A 27043-nucleotide genomic window follows, 5' to 3' on the forward strand; every position below is an offset into this window, starting at 1 on the left:
CTTAAATCACCCATGCAATGCATTCAGTGTGCAAGGGCTGAGATCTGCAGTGAGGTAATGGTGCCAGGGAGAGGGGAGGAAGAGGTGTGTGTGTGTGTGTGTGTGTGTGTGTGTGTGAGAGAGAGAGAGGGAGAGAAGTCGAGGAGAGCATGCTGACAGAGCTACTGTTGCATGGGGAGCACTTTTACTCTTTCTGTCAGTGTGTCTGCCTCTCATTCTTACTCTCACACTCGCACACAGGCAGAGTGGAGAACAATAACTACCTCGCCTCAGTAGCATTCAAGGCTCACGTTCACTGCGCCAGTCATGCACACGCACAGGTATGCGCATGCATTCATACGTGCGTAAATGCTCAGTGCATAAATACAGACATGCGCCGATACTCAGTTGTTGCAAATGAAAAAAGGAATATAGCGCGTGGGCAGGCAAACACGCACTACTAATACGTATATTCGTAAGAGCAAGCAGAGTCCAGGACACTTATACTGTCCTCGACCACACTGGGCACATACTCAAACATAATGAGTGCATACCCACACTTGAGAACAATATTGTAAATACATAAATATATACATACCTGGTGCTACTGGGTGCAATTTGACTCGATTCAGTATCCCCCACAATTTATGCCTCTGCATTACTTGACGCAGAGGCTCCCGCGTTAACGCAGACACCTACGCAGACCCTACGCAGAGCCTCGTGGCTGTCGTAGGTTTCTCCATCTCCGCCGTTTTCGAATGAATTGTTTTGGAACAATAAAGATGGAACACGTCGAGGAAAAGTAAACTGAAGAGGGGGAAAAAAAACAGAGGAAGTTTGTAGGTAAAAACATTTGTAGGACTGTGTTCTGCGAAAAGTAAAGCAGGAAGTAGAAACAATGATTAACCCGACTGGCAAAAAAGACAGAGCGCCAACTAGTGCTTGGGTGCCGTTGTTACAGAGCGAGCCAGAATGGAGGTTCCGTACATTTTGTGAGATACTTCGGTTTCCAAAAATGTTTAGTTAAAACTTAGGCTAATGCTGTCATTGGTTCCAGAGATCATGGCATTTTCACAATATTTTGCCTCGAGTTGGCCCAGCTCATTTTCTACGAAAACCAGGGTAACGACATGAGGATAATAAGTAAACCTTGTGGCCATAATGTATAAAACATGTGTACTTTGTTTTATTTATTTTTTTACTTTTTACACTTTTATTAGACGGGTCATTGTGAATATATGATAGGAAACAAGGAGAGTCCCCTCCTGGACACAGACTGGGGAAAGCTGTGGTGGAGCAAGACTGATAATATCACTGAAAGAAAATTGTAAAATTGGACCTAACAGTGGGTAAAAGTACCCTCACAAACTCTGTAAGTCTGCAAAGTTTGCAGGCTGTCATATGAAAACCCTCTCTCTTGAAACTAAATATTGTTCTTTCTGTGCAGTTGGAGGTGCTATCACTCCTTTGTTTAGAATGAGATGTATTCCTCTAGTTTTTAATCTCGGGCAACCAAATGAGCCCCATTATTATACAGACGGATGGAAATGAGCTAATTATTTCCCCCGACTAATGGCCTCACACCATGCCATGTTAGCAAATGTGTGAGCAGTGGAGTTTCAGAGGTCTTCAAACATGCTGAGCACATTGAATCCTACATTTATAATCTCTGAACACGTGTTATTATGACAAAAAACACAATTAAGATACACAGTTAAGATGAATCAAGACACTGATATGTGACCATTATTAAATATTGTAAAATACAGACACAACAATGGGTGCATTGGTGAAAAAGTAAAATTATGTGGATCCTTCATTTAGATGGGCATGGTTTAATTTTTTTCAAGTCAGAATGTGTAGGGAAAAAAAAACAAAAACACGTCCTTATTCAAAGCTTCAGTTGTTTAACATCCTTGTTAGCTAATGTTGGCATGTGTTTTAAGAAGCTATGGAAGTTAGTTTTTTCAGAGGATGCCAACTGTTGATAATAGTGATGACTTCATCTTTCCCTATATCTCACATTATGCTAGCTTGATAGCTCGCTAACCCATTAGCCTCAGTTATCTAACATGCTTGTTAGCTAATGGTAGCCATGTTGGCATTTGTTTTAAGAAGCCGTGGAAATTTTTTCAGAGGATGCTAACTGTTTATAATCGCAATGGCTTCATCCTTTCCTACATCTCGCATTATGCTACCTTGGTAAGGAAAGGTACACAATACATATATTAATTCTTTCTCAAGTTATAGCGTTACACAACGTTGTAAATCATCTAGCCTATGTACTATGTGCTTTATGTATCATTAATCAAAATCTGCAGGCAGTGTTACAGTAGGTCTATGTATGGAGGCAACATATGACAAGACATCAAACATTACACAAATTAAATTCACAAGATGTGTTTACTTTTATATTCTCTGCTCACAGTTCTTGGTGTCAACGCTGTAAAGATGTGAAAACTAACCCCGTAGCTGAAAAGGGTTCTCTTAATACTAGCAATCATGGTTTTGAACAATTATGTCTGCCCGGTAATAGCATTTATGGTATTCATGTCTGCCTGAAGTGTAGGCTAAAATTATGGCCCACCGGATTTAATTCCATCCTGCTTCACCTCTCACGTCCTCGGTATACGGTCAAACTGTGCTATGATGTAATGCGGCCAAATGAAAAAATTTAAAAAAAAATCACATCTTTGCAAAGGTTGTCTTCTTCTGAGTTTTACATACTGTCTCACTCAATCATTCAGTCCTATTAAGGTTTTTTTAGCAGTGCTTTTCCAAGACCACATGCTGTATAAAAGCTGGAGTGCTGTGCAATTATCAACCTCTCTAATGGTGTCCCCTGTCACGTATGGCCTCAAAATTCTATTTTTTTTTTCCTTTTCTGTTAGTGGTCATAAATGGGGCAGAAAAAGAGATGGAACAGGCCCACTTCAGAAGAGAGCAACAGAGGTAGAACACATAGAAATGGAGATAAAACCGCAGGAACTCACCGGTGGATTAGAAGAAGCAATTTTCCACACTACTCTCAGAAATTTTTATCAACAAAAGAACAACTGAACATCGTTTGCTTCGTTCCGGGACAAAATGCCCACCTTGTGAGCGGAGAATCAGCCCTCACGTAATGGATGGATAAAAGCTAGATTAAAAAACAAGAAAAAAGCGACTTTATGATTATCTTGAAATGCATTATTTGCCAGTGAATACTACATTGTCACATTTGAGGGACAACGTAGGACAAAGACAACCAAATCCATACATGGCACATTTCTTAATAATAGCTTCCTGAATTTAGGGTAATAACTAATATAGCTGGTTGGTGTGACATATTCTACCATTGTGCGCTATCTGTACCTTTAATGTGCTATGACAAATTATGCCATTAATCTGATCCCAGAGTACTTAAATTCCCAATAAAAAAGGCCTGAATAACCAGTTATTTCATTGATTAAAGATGATTCACTAACAATTTCATAACAACTGAACCACATCAGTCACGTATACACCTGTATTTACGCTTCCAGCTTCTCAAATGTAGGTCTCATCGTGAACACGCCAATCAATGAAGTTGACAAAAATATTTAGCAGCTGGATTTGCTACATTATTCAGCACTACAGTATCCACACAGCGAAGCTGTTTCTGCATTGTTAGGTTTTTATTAAGGGTGAACTTCAGCGCAGATTTAATGCCGCAGAAGAAAATAAAATAGCATATGGTTTTTCCTGGTTGCTGTGGTTAGAATTAGTATTCTTTCCGGGTGACGCTGCCAAGATCCCCAGTAGATGCAACACAAGGTGAAATCAAACAAATCGCCAAACACCTGTTAATAGTCTGGATGTATTTTCAGTCTAATTCTGAGGCGTATTTTGTTCACCTTCTCAAGTCTCAAGAGGAGGGCGTAACATAATGTAATGGGATGTTGCCGCCGCACCCACTCCCGACCTACAAGCAGACTCCGGACGTGCCGGAGTCTCTCTGGGACTTAACGCTCTCTCCCTCTTCCCTGAGTATTTATCCATCTCCTCCCACTTGTGCTCCTTGACCACACATGCACCATCACCCCCATGCCTGTTCAGCCGTCGCCTGAAAACTCTTTACTCGCTTCACCATTATTCAACCTTGATGCTTTTTCTTTTCATATATATATATATATATATATATATATATTAGGCCAGTTCTACTGGGCTTCAGCTGTCTGCACCTAATGGAAACCGCTCTCTTCTAACACTTTTGGGCTTTCCTGAGCTGATAAGGTCAGGACCTCCACCGGTCAGTATCTCTGGCTCGTGTGGTTTTTGTTTACACCCTGAGCTTTGGATTCGTTCCTCTCTGTTGGAAAGTTATTTTTTCCTGTCCTTTTTTTTTCCCCCCCGTCCATGCAAGTCCGCGAGCCTGCGTTTGCCTCATGTATGCGCGCTCGCACGACCGCGTCGAGCCTCAGCTCGCCGATGTTTTTTCGCTGAGCTTTCTCCACCACAGCCGTGGTAGCGCACAGCTCCTCCAACATCCAACTGTCTGTATCCACTTCAAAGGCAGACGAGTCTTAGACAGCTGAGCTCAAACAGCAGAGGAGCCTGGATGCGAGCCTGCCTGTGGGCTCTATTCAAAGACCCTGACCTGATTGTGTGTCGGTGTACGAGTGCCTCAGTGTGTGAGAGAGAGAGAGGTGGTGGTGGTGGTGGGGTGGGAGAGCAGACATGATGTGTGACAGGCACACATGAAAGCCGTACAGAAAAAAAGAAGAAAAAAAAAAGACCCGCAGACTTACACATACTTTCAGAGGTGCATGGGGTCAGGTGTGGAGGGGCCACAAAAGGGTGACACGACGCAGACAAGAGGAAGACGAGAAGAAAGCGTCCCGGAGGGATGCTGCTGACAGCTTGATACTACTCGCACACGCGAGCTTGTGTTTGACACGAGACGCGCTTTCAACTCAGCCATTCATACCAGACTGCTGTAACCCCTGCCACGGTAATTCTACACACATCACTGCCAAAACACAGGTGTTTACTTGACTTTGTGAAAGAACCGCGTACTTAACTGGGACGCATGCGACGAGCCATTATTTTAGAAGAATTGTGGCACGTGAACAAGCTCTCTTCATTAGCGATTTGTTGCACACCAAAACATTTTCAGACAGAAAGATAGAAATAAGTTGTGGATGTGATATTTGTGTGTAGCAGAGGTTCTTTGTGTCTGTAAATAAGCAGCATTTATTGGTTTTTGGAAAAAGGTGCCTGTATAATGTGTGTGTTGACTCATGCTAAGGCATGTTTGTTTTGGGCAGACGCTAAAGCTGCGTCTTGTTGTTGTTTTGAACTTGGCGAGAGACCTAGGGAAAAACCGCTGCGATATAATTCCTGTTTTCTGATTTAAAATTTGGCCTGCGTCTAAAATATACCATTTGTTGTTGCTGCCAGTTTGTTTGAATGTAAAGTTTTACATTTTGATGGAATATTATGGAAGTCGCGGCACCTATATGTACAGATATCAACACATTTAAATGCAAATCAATACATTTAAATGAGGGGCCAGGGTGCCGTGTACAATTGCGTATTGTTTTTCAATATTCTTTACAGACTGAATGCAAATCACGTCTTCATGAGCGTGGTTATACACCTCAACCATACCAGACCGCTAAGAATGCATTCATGTGCTGTTTCCAGTCCTGGAAGTAGACAAAGGAATAAAAGAACCGCTTCAGTTTTGAGATGCTAGTGGGTGTCCTCGCTTGAACTGAACTGCTTGTTTCAGGTGCTTTCACGCTATTTGTATTTCATTCTTTTTTTAACCATTTTTTTATAGAATGTCTTTTGTGCTTGGGTTCATTGTCTTCCTGCATGACTCAGTTTCTGTTAGGATTAAGATACATCTTACTTTAAAGATTTTGCTGGTATGATTGGGCATTAATTGGTTCATCAATGGTGGCAAGCCAAGGACATATTTCACAGACTGATGAGGTTCTGACGGAACTGTTGGCGCTCTGTGTCCATTGAGGCAGCCAGAGCGACTAATAATCCTCAAACACACCCCTTCCCAACTGATAACTACTGTATTTGCCTTGAGGAATACATATTAAGCATCACTTGTCTTGACGGGTTCTCTTGCTGACACCCAAACAAGCCATTACTGAGGTCTTAATGAGACGAAAGGGAAGAAAATCAAATCAAAATGGCATTTTCGGCTCTATACGCCCCTTTTGGTTTTACTCCTCCATAATAATTAAGATTACACTCAAGCCCCGGCAGATGAGGACCTTGTAATGAAGGTAGTGAAGTAATGATATCCCATTATGACATGCAGATCCCTTGCTGAATGCACTGCCAGCGCTGTAGAGCTCTCCGGCGAGGTGGGTTACTCCTCCAGAATAAACTCAGGCGGCAGCCGGTGAATCTTTCATCCTCATATAGCTCAATTTAAGAACATCAATATGACCAAGGGCATCAGCAAACACCGCTGGTAATTGACGCAGTAATCATATCACATTCAGGGCCAGGTAATGTTCATTGCTGTGCTATTGAAATTGATTTTTGATGTGCAGGGAAGACAATCTGAAGTATATTAGCAGCAAGGATGAGATGGGGGTGGGGGGCAGTCAAAATCTCAACTGTCATTTCTGAAGGTTGCGCCAGGTCACTAGTATACAAGCCTATTTGTTTATTTGATGTTCCCTATTAGCGCCTAAGTGAAGATTAGAGGACAGGAGATGTAGCTGAAAAAGGTCGAAAACGACGGAAAAATGAGCCACAGCTTGAGCTATAATGCTTTGAACACCTGGGCCAAACAGGTGTGTCCTTCTACCAGGAATCCAGACACACATGGTTTGTGTCAAGCCAAGGTCACAAGGAGGGGGATCAAATAAGAAAAAAAATTTAGGTTTAGGTTGTCCTTTCCTATAAGGTAATTCGAATCCCTAGGGGATGGCTGAGCAGCCTTTTGCAATCTCCTCAAATTACTGCACACAAAGTCATGGCAACAAACAGTACTGTCACAAAGCCACAAAAATGTGTCTGCCAACGTTACTAAACCCACAAAAGGTAGCCCCCATAACCAGGTGAAGTCAAAGGGACTAAACCTTAACAACCAAAAAGCTGTTAAGGTTTGGATGACCCCTAAAAGATTAAACTACAACTCCATTCAACTAGCTCTCAACAAAGGAGATCTAACACAAACAAAAGTCGCCTTAAACTTTGATTTATTAACATGCACTGTTCAGGCATAATATTATGACCACATTCTTATTATTGCGTAGGTCTCCCTTGTGCCTCCAGACATGTGGTCTGTGATGTCTGGCAACACAGTGTTATTAGTGAGGGTCTTTGGGTAATATGGGTTGAGGGGAGGGGCCTCTGTGGATCATCCCAGGCCAGGTTGTTTTTTGAGTTGTTTCTCAAGTGTTTTTGTGTGTGTGTCTGTGTCAGGCTGCTGGGGGTGGCTGCTGTCATAAAGGATTGTCATTGCTATGGGGTGGGGGGTGTCTAGTTGGGTGGTACACGTCAAAATAACATCCTAACAAATGCCAGGTCCCAGCAGAACATTGTATTGTCACAACACGGTCGATGTTATACACTTCCGTACACTCCCGTCAGCGGTTTTAATGTTGTGGCTGGCTCTAAATTAAGCAACCCAATCAATGAACACAAACCTGAAGGGCTGTTCAAAATAACTACAAGAGAAGCAACTCAGGCCAGCCCACAAAGACCCATAGGGCCCGGTGTCTCCCCTCTGACTCATTGACGTCTAACACTAAACTCTAAACAAAATTAAAAATCCAAAAAGAAAGACCTCCAGACCCATCAAACATAACTTGGCAAAACAAAAACTACAACAAAAATCTCCAGCTGCAGCACCGTGAGGAAAGAGATAAGAAAGAGAGCCAAGGTTCCTTCCCCTTATTTATGTGCTCCCACCGATTAACCTTTATCAGCTTCACCTGAGGGAGAGAACCCAAGATACCATGATTGGAAACTTCCTTTACCTCTCTACATAGCAGGGCAGAAATATTCAGAGCCAGTAACACGTGTCATGAGGAAAAGTAACTACCAAGTGAAAAGCAAGGGCTGTCACATGATTTGTTCGTGAAGGCAACATAACTCACTGGGGCTTAATCAAAAAAGATGGGTTCTATTTCAGTAGGTGCGGCTATTATTTTATAGCAAACCATTCAAAGCCATCTGTTGATGATAATGAGAGCACATGCACGGAGGCGATGATTGGCACGTGTTATTACTTGACGTTATTTACTGCCAGGTCAAGACGCTAAACTTAGATTAGCTTCCTCCCAGGCTTTTTAATGAGTCAAGGTAATTGGCCATGTCTGCCGAAGCACTTGCACACACATGTGAGAGTAATAAACCAGGCACGGAGGAGACGATAAGAAATTATGTAGAGTAGAGATGTATGCAGGGCATTTCGTGGAAGTAGAGCTGAACTTTGAATTGCGGTCGTTCATTGTGGTTCTTTTCGGCGAATGAAGCCTGTTAGGTATTAACATTTTTGAGCTTTTATAGTCCTGGGATAGAGAAAAAAATGGACAAAAGACGAGCATGAAAGGTAAAAATGCCCGCTCCTTGTTAATTCTCCCTTTTGCACTGTACAACATTTCTGGATTGTTTCATATGCAAACAAATCGCAACAGTTTCATCTGTGGGAGTTTTGGCCATGCCCAAGCTCCCTTCACTGCTTATCCTTTCATAGCATGCTTTCCGGGCTTTCGCCGCGCATGCCGCTGCTGATAGCGCTCTGTTGGGCTTTATGTTCCGCGTCTTATCGGGTCAGAGGATTCCGCTGAGGACCGGCGGTATTGTCGGTGCTGACCTCCCCAAAAGTCACACAGAAAGGAACTAAATTGAGCGGTGGCACGCAGAAAGCTCCAAGGAGACCCCATTTGCAATTCAAAGGCAAATTAGCAAATCAAACACTTTGTCATTGCCAAAGGAAATTGATGTTTTTAAAAAAATGAGTGACAAGTGTTTAATATTGAAATCTCTCCTTAATCAACACATCATCGGCTAAAAAAGTGTTAACACTTGAGTGACGGCGACTTCACGACCTTGGAGGCTTTTGGAATGTAACATCTACATCAAGGCAGATTTTAAGGTCACCATTGTCATATCTTATCCAATTTGGAGTGACTTGTCGGGATAAATCAAATTACAAACTTATCTGTGACAACCGCCCTTGTACTAAGTTAGTCTTTCATCCATGTGTACTTAAGTTTTCTGCGGTAATCAAGTGACAGGGTCTCACAAAGTTGAAAGTATTGTGAATAATGGATGAGATAAGATACCTGACACGAGCAGACGATTAACGGTTTCGACAGCAGAGTGTCAGGCACATCAGCAAGTATATAACTATGCATCAGTCACGCTCATCTGTCATTCAAAACACAAATACACTCTCCGGCTAAAGATGTAGCGTGAGCAGCAACATTAGCAGCTCTGCACAGCTTTACATGCTAATGTGTAGCATGTTTAGTCACCAGCAAACTCTGAGAGAGGTGCATGGTATGCGGGTCTCCTGATAACACCCTGAAGTTTCTTTCTGTAGTTTGTCCCAGACTTTAATGATGGGAAACGGTTAATATCAGCATATTTTGCTTTCACAATGTTGGAGCTGTAAATATGAACTATTTTTTTTTGTCAATAATTGCATCTGTTGAAGCCAATTGGCACCATACTGCTCAAAATTAGTAGCAGTTTCTATTTGGAAGGATGGATGTAGGGACACATCACTAGATTCCTACCATTGTTGACAAAACATGGCCATTTTGATGCAACATCTCAGACTGAAAAGCAGACTGTGTTGTTTGATTTCTAGTAATGGTCACAGTTGTGAGTTATCGAGGCATCATGATGAGAAAAAACTCACTTTTTGTTGGCAATAACTTGCAGGAGCTTAGTAAAGGTGGAAGAGTCACACTGAATGTGTGTTTAGATTTCACTGACTTATGATCCTGATGTATTATGTTTGACGCAAATTTCAGATTTCAACAGCCACCACTACCTGCAGATGTTGACTGAATCCACCTGCCATTTTACCTCCCCATCATCTTCCACTCCGGTTGACTAAACCTTTCCTGTGACATTTAGTATGAATCAGTCACTGTCTGAAAACATCAGAAACAGAAAAATGAAGAACTGACTAACTTGCAGCCTCGGTGTCTCCTTTGTGAAAGTGTTGTAAAATTGGATCAATTGATTTGTGTTCTTGACGCCAATTTTTGTGACACTGACCAAGACTTGATTAGGGTGCACTGCCGCTCAGACACAGCACTTTCATGGAGGAGACTGGAACGAAAATTCTCATGTGGGACCACTTTATGCTTAAGTTTCGTTTTCACTCATTGTTTTCATCCTTTTGTTTTTATTTTTCTTGGCTTACACTCTCTGTCCAGTTCATTTCACTGAGAAAAATAACAGTGTATTAGGTTTAGGCAACGAAAACTCTTGGTTAGGGTTACGTGACAGTTAGGCTTAGGGTTTAGGCGAGGGTTAGGGTTAGGGTTTAGCTGAGGGTTAGGGTTTAGGCGAGGGTTAGCGTTTTTTTTCGAGCAGCTTGTGTTAAGTCAAACCATGTTTAGTGTGTTGGCAATTTGTTACTTAGCGCTGGGAGATCATAAGTTTGATGGCGATTCATTATACATTCATTAAAGTATTTGAACTTGGACCAAAGTGATAAACTGACCAGTCATCCGAGACTGTCATTCCTGTCATGCATTTTCATACAGGTTACTGTGTGTTAGGTATATGATCTCAAGATGTTTGATAAGAGTTACAGAATCCCATGACCATGACTGAACTTCACCTTTTCATCCCAATCAGCATAGGCACTAAGAGAATGTGGCTGTTGAGAAAGGAAATTAGCTCTAATCCATTCATGTGACCTGTTATCATATATAAAAGTCCTTTGCATCAGACCATCTGCACCATTGACTCCCACTCATCAGAAACACTTATCAAAAGAAGCGTCCACATTTTCCCGGGTCCTTGTCTATGTGTTCTTCACTCGCCACATCTGCACAAGCTTAAAACACTAAACGTACACTGAATGCTGCCCATACACCTTGATTCTCCTTGAGGAAGTGTTCCCTTTCAGAAAAGTGACAAGACATTTTCGAGAGAGAGATTGATTAGCGTGTAACAGCATCTCTTTGTATAACGACAGAAAGAACGGGGGAGATGAAAATGATGGGTGAGTGTACTCATGCAATCGTGAATCCCTGCCCGTATTTTATGCCAGGTAGAACCATTAGTCAAAGTCAGGAGAGCTTGTAACAATATAACAAAGGCGCTACTTCCTGTAAACCAACAAATTAGGAATAAAAACTTTCTCCCTCATCCGAAGGAGAGGTGGCTGTGAATGGGACTGATTGGATATAGATCATAGCCATGACAACCTAGGTAGGCGTTAGAAGTAGAATAGTTACTAAAAGTAGCATTACAAGCACTAACTGTTTAGAGAATGATACCATGATTCACTAGATGCTCATTCCTCCGAGGCTCAGTGTGAGGTAGTTGGGGGAGCTTTGATTCCATCCACTCCAGCTTTGCATGAAAAATAATATCTACCAAGACAAGAAAACATTCTGACAAATATCAGTAGGGCTCAGCACAATGGATGCCTTCACAAAAAAACATTGATTAGTCAACATAACCTCAGCGTAACATGGATGCCGAGTGTGTTGTGATGCTCTGAGCGCATTATCGACTGCCAGGAAATGTGTGTATGCTGCACTTTGTGATGTGCGCGATGCTTGTTTTGTGGCTACATAACATTAGTTTGGCATGCCACTGGTTGGGCTTTCATTTGTTGCATTCAAATGTACCTGAGAGCTACTTTGACAGCCCCTTTTCAGAAACCCCCCCCTTCCCCCAAGCTATATCGAAAACTTAGCCTTTTCATGTTGTTTCAAAGACACTGGCCACGATAAATGTCGGGTTGCATCCTCAAAGGGTTTTAAAAGCCAGAGAGGAAAGGTCTGGATCTTTCATCTGGCATTCACTAAGTGTACAGAGAAAGGGAAAGGTGCGAGAGAGCATGCACCGGTATTGATGGCGACAGAGTGGGTATGCCCCCTGCCTCCATCCCCACGCTCCGTGAGGCAGGATTCAAATGGTCAGGCTCCCTCTTGTGTGCCTGCATGCACAAGCTTCTCAGCATGCCACCTTAAGCGGCAAAACTTAACGGATTATCGAGCAAGTCTGTGTTTGAAGTGAAACACTAGATTCTCTTGTAGCAGACGTCAAGATGTCAGGAATCCTGTCTACGGAATGAATTAAATCTTCTCCGCACACATTTCTTAAAACTGTTCTGTACTATCAAAGGCACAATCCAGTTCAGTAATCTGGAATAGCCGCAGCAGTGTGCAGTGGGTTGGACATAATGGCAGCTGAAACTGTGATTGTTGTTCTAGTCATTGACACGCTGTCTGAGCAGGCAGTAGTATTGATATGCAAACAGGCGATTAAAGACCTGTCCACAGCCATCTATGACTAGCTGGGAGTGAAAATCAGGCTTGTGCACATGTGACAAGATACATAATCAGCGGGATTTATTAAACACAACCAGACACATGCATAGTTTAGTGCATGCATACGCCTGGATGAATATAATGCATATGCATGTTTCATCGTTGTGTGCATAGAGGTTTATGTGTCTCACCCCATATTCTGCTCTAATTGCCTCTTCTAACTTGGGGGAAAAAAAGCTGCTTGTATGTGAAAGCAGAAGAATATAAAAACAGCCCGTAATGACACGTTACACTCAGGCAGAGGCCCAGACGACTTGCATCTTTGAGATTCCAATTTTAAAGGAACACCCCTTTCTAGGACTGTAACAGTTTGTTAAATCATGAAGTAAATGTTGGATGGGGCAAAAACAATAGCTCTTGTACCTACGAGTGAACACTTTTGGAAGTCCACTAATCACATTGTAATTGCAGACATTGTGCGCGCAGCATGATAATACACAGCAGAATGCATCATCTCTGTGTTGCATGGCAACAGCTGAGCCCAGGTAGCAGGTGTGAGCATTATTTTATTCAGGAAGTGTGTGTAGCCCCGTGCTGGCATCCATAATGGAGCCAATCCTTCAGGGCTGCATGTGGATCTCCAAGCAGCTTGAGCCCTGAACACCGAGGTGTGTTCACTAACACGGGGGTTTCATTAACCCCCATGTTAGTGAACAGTTATAATGTTGGCAGCTGCCAGATGGGAACTGGGATGGTAGGATGGTTCACGTCATCACATAATGTGGCAGGTGTTGTGCAGGGAAAATCCTGAGTGCTTAATGTTATTGTTATGAGTGGGGGAACATCCGGGAATAGACAGAACAGGGCAAAGGCAATGAATGCCTCTGGGGAAACGATTCAGACTAGTTTTTTTTTTTTTTTAACAGATTTGACAGTGCTTATCGAGTCACAGTTTATTAGTGATTATTGTTTCCTATGAAGTTGTGGCACCCTGCTATGTCTTTGGAGTTTATCATGACTTTTAAAAGATTAAGGAGCTTTCTAATCTTAAAACAGTTTGGAAAACAGATGGTATATCAAGAATGTCGCTCCCCTGAGACCTACTGTATGGCATATCTTGAAAATCCACGAGGACAGTGTGTGTTGTTTCCTTTGCCGCCACCACTACCTCGCCATTAATAAGCTGTGGGAAAAATCCAAAGAATTCAATACTAGATACAGTATTATTCTTGGGTTATTTTATCGCAGCTCAAGTACATGCACTGCCTCAGTCATACAGAAACATAAAACAGGCATAATATGGAAGGAAAAATTGCCTAGCAACTATGGGTAGACTACAGATAAGCCCCAGCCCTCACTCTCAAATATCTGCTTTCAGTGTTTCTTTAAGTAGATCCTTATGCAATAGTTCATGTGTGCAGACTGAGAGAAGAGAACATTCGGGGAAACACTCACCATGTTTTGATGCTCCACATCCTCCTCCCTGTCGGCCCCTCGACTCTCAGCACTTAGAGCATCAAACCTTCATCTCCGCCTTGCTGAAATATCTGGGGTCAAATGTTGTGTCCATTAACTGGTAAATGAATCTAAAACAGAATGTAAGAGCTTGATTTTGTTTTAACAGGACAAGGTACTGTATTTCAATACCCAGGCAGTTATATTTGCGCACCCATCTGAGATAGTGGCCTCGTCCTTAACATGAGATGTTATTTAATCGGAGGTCGTCCTCAGTGACAGTGCCCATATCTCTACATAGGTCAAGCACACATGGCTAAAAACATGGCGAAACAGAGGTCCACTGGTCCCCTCAGACCCCCCAGTGAAGCCTGGCAGTGTACGCCTGTCCAGTCAAAGCCAAACACGATGGATGCAGTACTCTGTAAATGTTGTAAAGCTGCGAAGTATTGGTATTCATTAATACACAGGACGAAATGTTACAATCCCTTGTGCTATGATCTAAGGCAAAACTCCTTTAGAAGCCTAGTCCAACTGGAGAACCAACCAGCAGACCAAACCCTTCTGCCTATGTCAGAAATGACCTACAATTAGCCTAGCCACAGAAATAAAACACCAGCTAATTAGCCTACCTACCAGCAGTAGGTAAGAAATGATGGGAATGCAACTACACACAGACCAGACAGCTCATCCTTCTGCCTATGTGAGAAACGAGATACAATTAGCCTATCCACAGAATTAAAATACTAGAAAACACCAGCTAATTAGCCTAGCCACTAGCAGTAGGTAAGAACTGATGGGAATGCGACTACACTCGAACCAGGCATCTCTTCCTTCTGCCTATGTCAAAATAACACTATCAGACACCAGCTAATTAGTCTAATCACCAGCAGTAGGTAAGAAATGATGGAATATGCCACTATGCTTCAATCACCACTGAAGTAGGTATTTTTCATGGTGTTGGATCTTATTTATGAAAGGGGTGACTCAGTTGGTGGAAAGAAAGGATCCTGAGAAGGAGTACGTACGCAACTACGTATGATGCTCAGTGGGTCGGAACTGTATTTGAAATAATCTAACTTTTGAGATGCGTTGACCAATAGGAACATAGAATACCGTTCACGGATTAGGCATATAACTCAAATACAGAGATACCCAAACTATAAGGAAAAACCTTATATAATTTTAGTTTCCACCCTCTCATGGCCAGTAGCCATTTGGTAAACTCATGTGCGCCAACGGCGGCAGTGCTGACTGTAATTTGAAAAGTTACTCCATACACAAGGAACATTATTGTCTTCTGCTCGTGTTACACTGGAAAATGTTGGGGTAGGTCATTTACAAGAGAGTTTCCCAGGCATCGGAGCAAGAAATGTCCACTAGCGACCAAGTGTCGACAATGAAGAGGGCGAGCAAGTCACTTTATATGTGGCTTAGGCTTTTACTGTATCCATATAGTAATTTCCTCACGCAAATCTCAAACAGTGAGTGGCTTAACCTTATATATTTCCTCTCCACTGATGTTTTGTCACTTCAGTTCTTTAAGTATCAGGTATATTGTGAGTTTAAGTCTATGCAGACATAATATAGCCATGACATGCATTTGGTAGTTATAACTGCCTCACCTTCCCCGTACTGTCAATATGTACACGGTGGACGTTGTTCATTTCAGACCACGCAGAGACTAATTTCCCAGAGGAAAGTAGCCACTGATGCACAGCAGTTTAAAATTTCCCATGCACAGTGAATTGAATTACCTTGAGTCAGTCAGTATTTACAGAGCAAAAAAACAAAAAACAAAACAAAACATGTTTTATGGTTGTGCCAATTATGATATATTTTGCGATATTGAATGAGCTTCTCTAAGGGTGATGGGGCCACTTTCAATTTATTACTGGACCTGCCATTATGTTGAGAAATGTGCGCAGCATTTGCATTTCCCAGTGCTTTCCGAGTGACACATTTCATTCTATTCTGTTAGCACGACATTGGGACCGTGAGGCTTAATGGGTTGGAGGCAGCTTCATTCATATGGACGCTCTTTACAACATGATGAAGAACTGAACCTCGGATAAGTCTGCTAAGTCAATGCACACAATTCAGAATGCAACAGGCTAAAAAAGCATCTGTGAGAAAAATAATTGCATCATCCTCACCGGAAGGTTAAGAAATGTTTTATCGAGTTTTATGTTTGTGTGTGTGTGTTTGTGTGTGTGTGTTTGGTTGCCATAGCAAAATGTGGACCATAGAAGGACAACTTGCTGCTTCTGGTTAAAAAAAACAACAAAAAAAAAAAAAAAAAAAAACTGAAAAACAGTCGATGAAGCCTTTGTCATTAAGTGGGTGTACTTTTTCCCCCTGTCTGCCTTTTCATTACTTTGTGTCCTTTGAAAGTGACAAGATGTGCCAACACCTTACTTTACAGCCTGCACTGGGCAGTATAATACTTCCAAAGTCACGGCGTAAAGTGAAGTTAATGGCCAGCGGTTCTGCCTTGACAAGACTCCTGCCAGTCCATTTTGCATATGCAAGCCGCGAGCACTGTGAGATGTGCACAACTGACGAAATAACACCAAAGCAGCTCTGTGCTCTGGAGGAGCATCCCCAAAGTGATGTCAATCACTTTACACCCATCTTTATAGACGTCTGTAAGTACAGGAGCAGGGAATCCAGACGACACAGAATTCACATGGAGGGAGAGCGTGGCAAAAAATGGAAAAGTTGGACAGAAAAACAACAATGTGGTCATGTTCAGAGGTGTGCTTCGTGTTACGTTTTTCCATTAAACTGTATTTTTTTCAGCAGCGACAATGTCGAGGAGAAGACCGGCCTGATTCAAGTGTAGTGCAAGTGGAAGTCATACGGCACTGTGTTGGCGTCTGACTGTGTAAAGAATAATGGCAGCTTAATAAATCGTATAGTGTCTGAGTCATTCAGGTCCCAACTTGTAGACGCGGAGGGAAAACGTGAAGGTCAGACTTACAATGAAAGCTATCTAATACGACGAGGTACATGGGTCTGGCCACAGTTGAATATAAACAAGTGTCACCCACTGGCATTGGATGCACATTGAGCATTAGTGCCTACAAATGCCTGGTTATCGCGCCTTTCAGAGTTTTCTACATTTATGCATAAGAATGACCCAAAACAGCAGATTTCCTGCTGAAAGTAGACAAAGAGGACCAAAACAAACAAATGAAAGTGAAGTGTTACACTTGCATATTTGATTCTTAGGAAAAAATAAGCCAAAAAAGTCCTTTAGGCCAATTTAGACAAAGGATCAGCAGTTACCAGAAATGTTAAATGCTAAACAAGGATTAACACACTTTCAACACACTTTTAACACACATTTTCTTTAATAAATAAAACTATCATAGTTTAGTTTGACAGGGTTTCTTTGACTACTTCCGTCTGGTTGAATAATTTGGAGTAATTTTTATATAAAAAAAAAAGGAAAATTACTGTGTAACAAATAATAATAATAAAAAAAATTCAAGGAATTCTGCTGTATGTTGCAGGTCAGACCAAGATTCAGCATTACTAAATGAAGCAATGGTTTCTCATGTAAATCGCTTCGTGGCACCAACGGCTAAGATTAGATAAACACACACGGGATGTCAATTTAGAGACATGCTGCTGTCAGCACTGGGCAAGATACTTCATCTCTCATCACTTCTCCTAGTTCCAGTTTGTCAACAGTTCCCATGTGCCCCTCAGAACACAGCTTTTGCGCATATTTTCTGATGCCTCTTGCGAACGGGACGTTCCAGACATATCAAAGGATTTGCTGTTTTTCTCAGAATCCCTCCGCCATCTGCTCCCCGCCCTCAACCAAGATGCTTCTACTGGAACCCTCCACCCTTTTTGACGCTCGGCAAGCAGTCTGCGGCTGCCTTTCTGCACTTTGTCGTATTGTCTTTGCTTTTCGAAAATGTTTTGGGTGCACTCATGCTTTTGCAGACACGGCTGCGCCGCGGGGACAATGGGGGGAGCGACAGAGATGATTATTAGCGGCGCTCTGGCGAGAACGTGCATGGATGAGCAGAGAAATAAACACAAATAATACGCACAAATGAGTGGATAATTAACTCAACTGCTAATATTCTCTTACCATCATTTCTTAAAGAAGTACATCCGCGGCTGTTCGGTCGCGCTGGGAGACGGTCTTTGATCGAGCAAAGTGTGTGAATGTGCAATTATGTCCGCCGACACCTATTTCCCACTGACAATGTGTCATTTCTGTGGAGAGACAACTGTCGAGAGCGTCGAACAGCCCAGCCTAATGGCGCACGTGTTAACATGTTTCTTTGAGGTATCCGCCTCGGCGAGACAGACAACTGTTAATGAGAGGAAAAACACGGAACACTTGGACGCACATCTGACGGTTAAAAACATCTGCAAACGCTTTGATAATTGGTCCTCCTTTCTACCAGCGCTGCCACGCAGAAAGCCGGTGACGTATCTGACACTTGTGCGAACAGACTGTAAAAACTGGTTTGAAGCATGAGAATGAACGCCACAATTAGATATTTAGGTGGGTAATGGAAGTGTTTAATACATTCACACTTGGAAATTTAGGGCAATCTAAACGAAGCACAAGGCCAGGTCTTTATTCTGAGGTATTATAACTGCAATCAGGCCGTTTTAGAGACATGAAAATATAAATAAAATAAAATCTTAGAGAAATGCAGGGAACTCAGATCTGCAGTGGAATGTAGGCTCGCATGCATTTGAATGTAAATCCCTTTTTTTTTTCTCTCCCCCGTTTTCTGGAGCAGTCTGCGTTCGCACCCCTGCTGTGTCTCTTGACTGGGCCGGATTGAAACAGATAAGAAGGCTGAGTATTTTGTTGCAGAGCTAAAGTAGGTCTAAAAGTTTTTAGTTGGCAGTTTGAATCACGGCCCGTGCGTTTCATGTTCCCGCGGTAGCTAAACCGCCAACTTGCCGAAGTTTCGCGGTTTTTACCACCAGTTGCCTTCCTGCACATCTATGCTTCTTTCTGTGCATGCGTCTCGTGTTCTCCGAATGGTGTCCTTCTGTGACCCAGACGTATGGGAGATGTAAGTCAGCGTTTAACATCTTCTGCATGTCCTTTTTCTTTTACTTTGTTTCTTGCTTTTCCTTTTTTTTAAGTAGTGCCCAGTATGACAACTGCTGTTAGAGAAGAAGGACAAATACTGAAGAAGCAACTTTGGCTTTGTTTTCGAAACATGCTGGTGCCGAATAACCATGCAGACACTTGCGATCCGATTGTTTTCTGGCTAAGAAATCAGGTAATTTGACGACCTTCCAGGGGGCAGAAACATGGAGGTAACAAAACGAGTTTTCAGCGTTTGAAAAGAAATGAAGATGGAATCAATGTGGACAGTGCTGTTAAAAATGCGTGTCCATCTCCATCACCTTTCTCTAATGAATAAAATTAGCAGTGACAATAAAGTTGGGGAAAAAAAATCCTCTTCTTTTGTTATATTTCCAGAAGATTCGACCAGAAATATGGCAGAAGCAAAACAATAGTAGATTAAAAAAAAAAAAAAAATAGCCTTAAAACAAATGTTTGAAAGGATGACCAAAGCCCTGTCAATACTGCTACCAATAAAGGAAAAAAAATATTCGTCGACTATATTTCTGGCACATTTGACACTCCACTGTGCCACTTTTCACATGACAGAAAAACAGTTTTATTCTGATTGTGTTCTGATTTCATTTAGCGTCCATGTAAACAGAAAAGTTAGGATCTCAAATTAGAATGATTTCAGTCAGGTTGAAGAAACATACTTTTATGTCGCTACACATTTGTGTTGTGCGGCCTGAAAATCCAGCGTGACAATCTGTTCTGGGCTGTCCGGTCACAGGTGACCAGATCTGATCTCAGTTTTGTGTTCTGTGTGCCCTACAGAGGGATCCATTAGAATATTCTAACAGCTTCCGTCTCTAATGGATCTCTGCTGCTGCTCCAGGTCCATGAACAGCACTGTTTTATGCATGTGCATCACAACTACAGCACATATGTTAACTTTATTATTTATTGGTCTCTGTCCTGACATTAGTCAGACCTGCACAAAACTGTTATAATCATTATATTATATAACTCTAACCCTGGAAGTTTCCAAATGTACCTTAATCTCTGGTAATAACATAATAGAATGAAGTTATAGGCAAGGGTATACGTAACTTTATCACACCCCTTATGCATCACCATGACTGCATCAGTAAAGAATCACATTTGTGTAATCGCATTCAATACCTTGATTTGTAAATTCTTACTTAGATTTATTCACCTTTTTTTAGATGGTTAACAGCTGCAATGGACAGAATGTTTTTAAAGGTTCTCATTACTAACGAACGGACTCAGTTTACACGAAAGGAATGCGGACACATCTGGACACATGCGACCCAGACCACTTCCAAATATGGTGATTGAATCTCTCCAATGCGATCTCAGTCAGTGTGTTTACATGCACAACTTAATCGAGCTATGCTCAAAATTCGACTTTGTTAGTGGGGTCCTTGTCCCAGTTTACATGCAACAGAGAAATTTGAGTAACTGATGGGAACATGTCCTACTCCTCCAAACTAAGTGTCTTGTCAGTGGGTTAATAGCATTTTACCAGTCATAATAAACGAGAGTCGTTCATGCTGCAGACAGGCATTTCAAACAACAACCAGATGGATAATAGTGCATTTTTTAATCTCGTACGTAATGTGCGCACTACTTCTGGTGCAGATAATTCACGTGCTAATCTATGCGCACATGCGTTTTCCAGTTAAAAGTCCGATTAAGGCGTATACATCCCAGAGTAAATTGATTTCCAATCGTATTATCTGGGTGTTTTAATCGGACAAGGAGAACTCCAATTGTAGTCGGAGTAACGCATTTACATGCACTTAAGTTGTCCAGTTAAAGTCAGATTAAGGATAATTCTTTTTTTTTTTTTTTTCTTCACGTGCATGTAAACGTACTGAATGCCTCCTGGGGGTGTTCACACCTGATTTTACGTGATCAGCCAGGTTGGATCTTAGTGCAAGGTAAATGGCAAACAAGCTCTCAGTGCACGTGGCATTAGAAGCGTGGGTAAGGGTAACCATGCACTTGCAGTGGATGTAATGAATGTGGAGTCCTTGCGGGTAGGCGGGGCTCGGGCACTGTGTACCTGTCAGCTTATGTAAATGTGACTCTGTATTAATGGCAGGACAGTGGCTCCCCACAAGTAACTGTCAATGGGGGCGGGACCTCCTTTGTGACACTACTGATTATTTCAGTGACTCTTCTACTGCTAGAGGGCAACGCCGCGCTCACTGACAACACCGCTCACCTTTCTCACTTGACCTTAAAGAGTGAGTGGAAGAAAATGAAGACGGGAAGCGATTTAAATAACGCAGGGAGACCGAGACACGAATCCTTTCGGCTGGGTCTGGAAATGGCTTCCCAAGTTTGGAAGTGGATGAATAAACATGCTGCGAATTCAGCTGCATTCATTTACAGAAAACCGTGACCATACACGGCTTTGATTAGGCAGACAATCGAATAATCAAGCCTCTCAGCTCCTGTTCCAGGAACATTATTTGCCAGCTATTTTTCAGTTTCATGCCATTTTCATCGGTGACCCGGGGAAGAAAGGAAATCTTGAATGCAATATAAGATCTTAATGTGCACGTATAAGAAGTTAAGCATAAGCCTAATCCCAATCACTCAGCGATGGCGTGTAGAAAAAAAAAAAAAATAGTGGAAATGCTTTGTTTATTTCCAAAGCTTTCCCCTCTCCCTGGTAGGGATTTTGAATGTGATCCTAATCTCTTTATTATCTTTGAAGGCATTTCACCTATAGGACCTTGTGAATAAGCCTAATCTGAGGGAAAAATAGCAAAATATTGAGTTCTGGTTGTGACTGATAAAAACCGTGCTTTTTTTTCTGTATTATTTTTTTTTTCTCCTTCCTTTCTCCCTTTTGAGGACAAACAGGCTCCTTTTAAGCAGCTAAAGAGAGCAAACCTTTAATCACAAGGCAAGGTGACCGCGCGTTCTGGTTATCAGGCTCGCTCAGCGTGTTCACACAAACCCAGAAGTCGCAGATATGCACCGTCAACACGGGTGCATATCCATCGCGCACGCTCAGCTTTCACACAAGTTATTTATTAATTTTTTCCGTTAAAGTTTGAATCCATTGTATAACACATTATTCCCACATCCTCCTCATACACACGGTGACGCATTCAGGGACCTACAGTGCAGTTCTTCGCGCACATTGAAATTCTGTAGATGTCACCTCAGTGTTTCCCTTCGCCTCCCACTTGCAGCCTTTCTAAAGATTGTCCCCCACTCCAGGAAGGATGTGAAATAGCTTTTAAGAAGAAGGTTTGCAGCCGAACCTCCACGCGGTGACGACGACGCTCGGTTTGGTACGTTCAGCACATTTCTTTGATGCCTCATTCGGTTGCGAGCAGTTTTGTCAATATCCAATCGATTTAAAAGAGAAAAAAAATCGAGCTTTTTACTAAATGAAACATGGCATCGGCCTGTGAAATGACTCTAACGGGGACTGTAAGGCGTTTGGCAAAGATGAGCTGCTGATTTGACGGTTCGGAGAAGAGGAAAGAGAATCAAGGAGCTCATCGAAGCCACTGTGCCCTGGAGCACATTGAACAACACAGGCCATAACAAGACTGTCAACACAACCAGGGCTGTGTACTGTAAGCAGAGGAGCGCTGCATCTGATGTGACAGCCAGGCCTGGAGAGCAGACGCAGAAGGCCACACCAAGGGACATGCAGGGTTTTCATTAGTCAGGCTTTGACCACTCACAACAGTCTTACTGTAACATCTTGACGAAGCAGGAACCGTAATTACCAGAGTGTAATATTGGTGCTACTTGCTTATAAGAACGGTATCTGTCCCAGTTTGGAGCCCACATTCTTTATCAGAATGTTGCACCTCCTTCTTCCTCCTGCCACAATGTCGAATTTTAGACCATGTGTGATTATTGACTCATTCACTGACTGATATGGCAAGACTGAAAAACACCTGCAAAGCTTTGGTCGTGACGCTGGTATTCCTCGGCCAGTAGATTGATTATTTTTTTTCTTTTTCAGTGACGAAGATTGAGTTATATATGTCCATTATTTGCCTCAGAAACGTATTCTTTTCCTTTTATCGAGATTTTAAAAAAGGAATGTGAAGCTAGGCACAAATAGCTTCGTGATAATGTCACAATGTTGCAAGTTAGTAGATGAAGAAACTTGGCAAACTTTAACGGCTTTATCTGTTGTCCTATGTTTTATGATAACCTTCTCACAACAAAAATCCCAGGTCGACCCACCTTTGGTGTGCGATATAGCTACACAAGTCGTATATAAACACAGTCACACGCATTTCCTGATCTGCGCAATTTCCCGAACATGACGTAGGGCTAATTCACCTATGTGCTTCCATTAACGATCACGTAACAACACATTTGATTTGTTTGATCTCTGCCTTTCAGAGATTGGTCTCTTATGGTAAAAGACCAAAACTTTGCTGTGTTTTTGAGCTGCTCACAGCCCTGGAGCTTCTACAATGACGCATTCTGACAGGTGGTCCAGTCACAAAATCAGAATGTGACATTCAGGTACGTCAACCGCATCGTGTAAATTAGCGGGTTGACGCGGGCTTGAAAGGGAAGGGAGTATAGTAATAATTTTCCATTAGAGAAGGAACAAATGAAAAAGCCATCCAAGTACTCCATTTTGGTATTGACATGGTTTCTAGCTAGAGGACAGCTAAGAGGGCTAACATCTCTCAGACATCTGGCTGTATGATCACATCATCACTCAAAGTGTCAAGACATTTAGCAAATGGCTCAGTTTTGTGCGTCAAATATGTAATTTTTAACTATTTCCATAAAGTTGGATGCCGCCTTAACATAGGGGATTACAGACCAATTTTGAATTCCATAAAAGTGTTCAAGGTTGCTGTTTACTTTCTATCAGGCTCTGGCACAAATGAAATCTTGTATGCCTTGTCCCGAGTGATTTGTTGCATGAATTTTTGTTCACAATTTATTGCAAACAGATGTTTGCGCTTTACATTGGCAGGCTATAAGACAATCCCTCCGCACGTCTTTCCACGACGTCTCCCTCCCCATACGATCCAAGCCAGGCATCTGTAGCAGCTGCGCGAATGCCACCTAAGAGTGCAAGCGAGTGACGCCGAACTGCAAACACCATCGCGCCCGGTCCCTCGGGAGGGTGACGCTTAATGTTGACCCCCCCCCATACCTGGATTGCTTCTGTAGTTCCACCACACGCTCCCTACCGACACGGTCCACCCACCTCCATATGGCATGTCGGCTCTGTACGGTTCCCCTGGGATACTAAAAGGCTCTCGGTTTGCTATTTCCAGACAAGAAAATCCCGTTGGTGTGTATGTGTGAGGCGAAGTTGTGGCGTGAAACTTTCTCAACTATGGGAATGACGGTTTTGAAAACATGATTTGGCAGCATGCTAGATAAAGATGGCCGCAGTCTGTGGACAGTTTGCCTATTTTCCTTTGGCCCTGTGAGCTGCTTGGCACGCCGTTGTCAGAGGGTGAGTCAGAAGGTGCTGTGGAGCTGGGCTGAATGATTTCAAGTGCTTTACTGAGGGAGGATTAATCACTTCCTATTATTTTGTTTTTGAACACAGAAGTGCTTTAAAAGAGTCAGATTTTTTTCTTCTGCTTCACATCTTCAATTATTGCAGGTTTATTACTATAAAACAGTACGGCACAAGATTACATTTTTAGTACAGGTCTGAGGTAATTATTTACACAGTTACATCGGCATTTAGGATATTGTCAAGTTTTGCATCTGGACAGTGATACATGCTTAAGGTTTTTGAAGTTGAAATGTCAGGGCAGCCTTTTGCCTTTGGCATTCCAGTTGACCTACGGTACATTCTCATTTTGCGTGGGGGCTCACATAATGAAGGGAACACTGCAAACAAACAAAGCTCTTAAGCAAAAGTATTTCAATGGATGAGCAAGCGGGAGTCCAGATTGAACCTTTATTATAGGCGCATGAGCGAGTATTTTAGCAAAGACATGGTGTCCCCGACAACTCTACTTGTAGGCAGTGGAGACTCCTAGGACCACGAGGAAGAGGCAGAGATAGGAAAGGGGGTTACACAATAGGCAGCCTGAAAGTAGAGTGACAGATTTACAATGAATTTAAAGAACAGACCCAAGGGACTGTTTGGCCTAGAGAAATCGGACACTGGACGAAAATGGTGACATAGATTTTGAAAATGAACTAACGCTGACAGCATGGGGGATCAAAATCTAACTGCACAGATGGCCACAGTTTCACCGAAACTGCATGGACAACGCCACGCAGATTACATTTCAGTCCATCTTTTTTGAAAGTTCTTTTAATCCACTTCCAATCTGGACTAATATGAATGGCTTACATGCCAATGAATCCTAGCCCAAGACTAAAAACAGAAATATATATTATTCTTATATTTGCAAAGGGCATTAGAATTTTAATTATTAAAGCAAATCATACTAATCAAGTACTCTTTGAAATTTAGCCACATTGAAAGGTTTCAGAGTAGCTGAATACATCAAGCTGTTCTGAAGGGGAGATGAACAAAATTGATCTCTAATTCCTACCCTCCTGGTAGTACATCAACAAGCGATAACGCAGTTGAGCATACTGTTCATTTTCCGACAAGCGACCGCTAAATCTGTCATGCAGCACACAAAAGGACCAACACCTCCGTACAAAGGAGGCCAGCTTTCCTAAAACCAATCAAAACGCACGGGGCAGATGGATTGAATCAGCCGGCTGTGTTGCACTGACCTTCACATCTGTGAACATGCACCGTTCACAAAATCAAAATTGGATTTATTTAATAAGGTAAAACGCTTGAGTGTACACTTACGGCGCCCCATAAACGCGCAAGGACGCCACATCCCGCCGATGCTTTTATGAAGATCGCTTCGGAATGGCTGATCACAGTTTAATCCATGGCCTAATTATAAGACAAGGGACTTCTCCTTTACTGCCTGTTAATCTCACTCTGCCTGATGCGGTTTCCCAGGCTTTTCAAGGAAGCTAGATTCACACAAATGCCAGTGTTCGCATACAATGTTCCTGCAAGATTTGAAAGCTTTCCATTGTTGGCCATGTGTGAGTCAGCGTGTATTAATAGACAAGAAGATCCTGTTGTTTAGTCCTTTCAATGCATGTGTTTTAAGCGTGACAGATTGTTCGAAAGCATACATTGTACAATGTGCACTCACTACAACGAATGACTTACATCTGTGCAAACAATCACAAGTCTCCTTAAGTCTTTTACTGGCTCCATTGTACCGCTGTTAACACACACCTCTAGCGTGCACAAACACACACACCATTGCATTTGCATTTGAGCAATCCCAGGGGTGAAATCAATGCGGAAATACTTGGCATCAGCAGTATGACAGCAGAAGACCTAGCATAGCAATGAGTATCCAGCAAATCAAGTCTTAGGAATGGGAGCCTTATTAAATAAAAGTGGGAAAGATCGATACCAGTCATCGACGAGCCTGTACTTCAAAGGTTTTCCCTTTTTTTTCTGTTTGCTTTTTACTCGCCCAGCAGGAGAACAAGCCTGCCCAATCTGTGTCGGACTGGTATCCTTGAATGCTAACACTACGTCCTTGGGATGTAACTTTGTTGTTGTGCATGGGAACTTCAGAATCCTTTCAAAAATTGGTGCATAGTGAGATCCCTGACGTACCAGACCTTGGGCAGTTTGTCTAAAAGTACAACATGTACACAAGAGCTAGCCCAAATGTACGAAGGCCAGGCGACGTATAGAATGATTGACAGCTTCGGAGTTGCTCATCCGTAAAAAGTGCAACAGATGTCTGTAGCGAAAATGGCAATTTTTCATCTGAGTGCTTTGGTTCCAAAGGCAGCAGCAGAAATTTAGTGAAATGATCCAGTGTCAAGAGTCCTTCCACCTTATTTGTCTTTGTCCTGTTCACCTTGCCCTTTTGCCTCCATCATGTTGATAGACAGTGTCCCCCGAAAAAATCTTAAATGCCTCCAGATCGATAAAGACTACACTTTTTTAACGGATACAAAGTAACAAGCAAGCAAGACAGCTCATGTAATGACGCTTGCTGCAGACAGTATG

This window comes from Mugil cephalus, chromosome 1, assembly GCF_022458985.1.
Source record: "Mugil cephalus isolate CIBA_MC_2020 chromosome 1, CIBA_Mcephalus_1.1, whole genome shotgun sequence".
NCBI lineage: Eukaryota > Metazoa > Chordata > Actinopteri > Mugiliformes > Mugilidae > Mugil > Mugil cephalus.